This window comes from Tupaia chinensis, unplaced genomic scaffold (assembly GCF_000334495.1).
Source record: "Tupaia chinensis unplaced genomic scaffold, TupChi_1.0 Scaffold000217_1, whole genome shotgun sequence".
Classification (NCBI taxonomy): domain Eukaryota; kingdom Metazoa; phylum Chordata; class Mammalia; order Scandentia; family Tupaiidae; genus Tupaia; species Tupaia belangeri.
The window spans coordinates 7,049,588-7,053,525 of record NW_006159692.1 but is presented as its reverse complement, the minus strand read 5'-3'; the positions used below and the strand labels follow the sequence as shown (position 1 = coordinate 7,053,525).

The window sequence follows — 3,938 nt, the reverse complement described above, 5'->3', positions numbered from 1 at the left end:
AGTCAGTGTAATGGCTATGTTGCTGAACTCCCATGTAGCCGACCACAGTTCGAGTCCTGGACCCGGTGGCTTAAAGTCACGCTGGGCGCATGTGTGTGCATGCCCAAGATCCCGAGAGGAGAATGGAGGAGAAGGGATTGTGGCGTGGCTATCCCACAACACGGAAGGTGATGTCTCACTTTCCTTCTGTCTGTCTCACTCTGGTGAGAGCATGTGACCTATAGCAAAAACTAGAGCAAAACAAAAAAAAGTTACAGCGTGATTGTACTACATTTTTCTTTGTTTTGGAGAGGTTTTTGCTATAGGGCACGTGCACTCACCAGAAAGACAGAGAGAGACAGAGAGACAAAAAGCGAGAAATCACCCTCCAGGGGGGGATGGCCACACCGCAATCCCTTCTCCTCCATTCTCCTCTCGGGATCATGGGCGTGCACGCACATGCCACATGCCACCAGGCCCAGGACTTGAACCACAGTTGAACACATGGGAGTGCAGCAACATAGTCATTATGCCAACTACTGGTCCCAATTGTACTACTTTCAAACTATTTTTCACTCGGGGCCAGCAGGTGGTATGGTGGTTAAGGGCACTGGTACTCCTACATGGCTGACCATTGTTCGAGTCTCGGACCCGGTGGTTTGCTTTCTCACTTTCTCTCTCTCTCTCTTACTCTGTCCCTCCCTGGTCAAATTAAAATAAACAAAGTTAAATAATAAAAAAAGTATTTTTCACTCTACTGTAGGTACTTGGTATTTATTTATTGATTGAATACCTATATTGACTCCCTGTACATATCCAGAACTAGACCAGGTACAGGGGATTCCAAAGTGCGCAGCACTGAGTTCAGAGTTGGTCAGTGATAGAAACAAGTGTAAAACATTTATAAGCTGCAGTTGTAAGTTTCCCTTTGCCATATTTTCCATTTAAACTGAGCCGATGAAGTTGCATGTGTACCCAGATTTTAGATTAGAGCATAATTTATGATAAGTGTTTCTTGAACCAGTGGCTCGCAGTCCAAGTCCATCAAATGTCTTTATCTCCATCTTTACAAATAAATGTGAAGTGGAGATATTATTTCTAAATGTCTGGAAAAGAGAACCACTTACTTACTTGGTAGTAGTAATAGAATGAAAGACTGTTTTATCCCCTTGGGGGCTGCTTCCTCTCTCTCTTTGGCTACCATTGTGCTCTCTGGCAATAAAAAAATAATGAAAGATTAATATGCTGGCTCTTTTTCTTTTTAAAAAATAATTATTTATTTATTACTATTATTATTATTTTTTAGAGGCCATTGCCTTAGGAAGCATGCGCTCACCAGAGAGACAGAGACAGGGAGAGAAAAAGTGAGAAATCACCCACCCGGGGATGGCCATGCTGAATCCTTTCTCCTCCATCTTCCTCCTGGGATCTTGGGCACACACGCACATGCGCCCAGCTTGAGTTTCAAGCCACTGGGTCTAGGACTCAAACCACAGTTGGCCATGTGAGAGTCAACAACATAACTGCTATGCCATCTGCTTGGCCCCCTATTCTTCTTATTTTTTAATTTGCTATGAGGCATGTGCACTTATGAGAGAGAGAGTGAGAGTGAGAAAGCAAGCCACCCAGACCTGGGAGAACCTTTCCTCAAGGTCCACCAGGTCCAGGAGGCTTGCAGACCTCAAATTGAGGTTTGCCATGTGAAAATCCAGTGTATCAATCCACCACACCACCTGCTGGCCCAGTACAGTAACTTTTTAAAAAACTAATTATTGGGACCAGCAGTCAGCATAATGGCTATGTCGCTGGACTCCCACGTGGTCCACCGCGGTTCGAGTCCCGGACCCGGTGGCTTTAACTCACGCCGGGTGTGTGTGCGTGCATGCCCAGGATCCTGAGAAGAGAATGGAGGAGAAGGGATTGCTGCGTGGCCATCCCCCTTGGGGGGTGATTTCTTGCTTTCTGTCTCTTTGTCTGTCTGGCGAGCGCACGCACCCTATAGCAAAAACCTCTCAAAAAGTATTTAATTTAATTAATTAATTAATTTGACAAGAGAGAGAGGGAAAGTGAGAAAGCAAGCTGCCAGGTCCAGGACTTGGACTGTGGTCAGCCATGTGGGAATCCAGTGCCCTCAACCACCATGCCACCTGCCAGTTCCTACACTGACTCTTACAGTTGGATCAAGAAACCAAGGGGCAGGGCTGGCAGTTGGCGTGGTGGTTAAAGGCGCTGGAATCCCACATGGCTAACCAGAGTTTGAGTCCCGGACCTGGTGGCCTGCTTTCTCACTTTCCCTCCCTCTCTCACTCTGTCCCTCTCTAGTAAAATTAAAATGAATGAATGAATAAATAAAGTTAAATAAAATAATTCTTAAAAAAAAAAAAAAAAGGAAAGGAAAGACCGGGCAACATTTTGTAGTCATTTGTTATTCTGCTCTACCAATAAGCAAAGAGAAGTTCTACTCCAATCAGACTTCAAAAGAAGTTACCTCAAAGCAATGTTTACCAAACTCAGAAGAAGTGCTGAACTTTCAATTTAGCGAACAGTGGAGGAAAATAGCAGCTGTAAGTTCTTTTCTATAATGTAAATTTTAAATGCCTGCTGTTTGATGTATAAATTCTCGAGAACTATTACTTGCCTCTCAGTTAAGAAACTAGTAAAATATTAATATATTAACTTCTATAATCAGCGCTGGGATTTTCCACACCAAGGGTCTGAAGGAAGCCGTGGCCTCTATCATGCAGGAGGTGGACCCAGTTTTGCCATAAAGGATGGATGGAGTTAGTGACTACAGGGTTCTAGGCTCTTAGGCCTGGGTGGAACTGGGGTGTATGGGTCTCAGTCCACCTGTTTCTGAAAGCTGCAATGCAAACCTGGTGCGCAGCACTGATACTGGGAGTGCCCTTCAGAATGACAGACACGAACCCCAGGAGGGCAGATCAAGGGGAATTAGCAATGAGAGCCCCAAATTATCGGTGCAACATGTCTGTCTGAACACTTATATTTATTTAGAATGATAAAAGAAAGCAAAACTGACATATTTAAAAAGCATAACAAACCATTCCACAAAATGCTAAATTAAAGTAATTTCCTGTCATATTCCAATTTTACTGGTGATGTGAACTGCATAATCACAATCACTGCTTCATACGATAGCAGTCTACAGTATTAGAATAATTCTCCGAGAATGGATGGAAGGTAAGTGAGCTTTCTAGTGTAAATTGACCTCCTTTTTAAAAAAAAAAAAAATTATTTTAATTAATTAATTCATTCATTCATTTATTTTTTAGTTTTACCAGAGAAACAGAGGGTGAGAGAGAGAGGAAGTGAGAAAGCAAGCCACCAGATTCAGGACTTGAATCCTGGTCGGCCATGTGGGAGTGTCCAGCACCTTAACCACCATGCCACCTGCTGGTCCCAACCCCCCCCCTTTTTTTTTTTAAATTTGAGAGTGTGCTCAGAGGAGACAGATGAGATAGAGAGCGTAAAGTGAGAAGACACCCCTGAGCGTGTAGCCATGCTGCAATCTCTATACCACCTCTCCATTCTCCTCTCAGGATTTTGAGCATGCATGCACATGGGCCCTGCATGTTTCTTGAGCTGCCAGGCCCAGGACTCAAACCATGCAGTTGGCCATGTAGGATCCAGCTGCCTTAAATACCATGTCTCTGCTGGCTGGTTGACTCCTTCTTTGAAATTTATTTTTACTAATACCTTAGAAAACTTACTGCTGGGTCAGCAGGTGGTGTGTTGGTTAGGGTGCTGGACACTCCCACATGGCCAACCACAGTTTGAGTCCTGGACCTGGTGGCTTGTTTTCTCACTTTCCTTCTCTCTGTGTGTCTGTCTTTCTCTGGTCAAATGAAAATGATTGAATAAATAAATAAAATAAAATAAATAATTCTTTATTTTAAAAAAAGAAAACTTGCTGTCAATCTATTTGTTATTGCTAACATCTT

The 3,938-nt window shown here is 43.4% G+C and overlaps 1 protein-coding gene across 1 annotated transcript in view; it reads right to left on the bottom strand.

Annotated features, from left to right (window-relative positions):
• Positions 1 to 1,166, bottom strand: part of LOC102471532 (FXYD domain-containing ion transport regulator 4) — a 15,685-nt gene extending 14,519 nt beyond the window's left edge. Inside the window, exon 1 of the mRNA XM_006147667.3 lies at positions 1,111 to 1,166. The gene's annotated coding sequence lies outside the window, so the exon portion shown is untranslated. The remainder of the gene's footprint in view (positions 1 to 1,110) is intronic.
• Between the last annotated feature and the right edge of the window lie 2,772 nt (positions 1,167 to 3,938).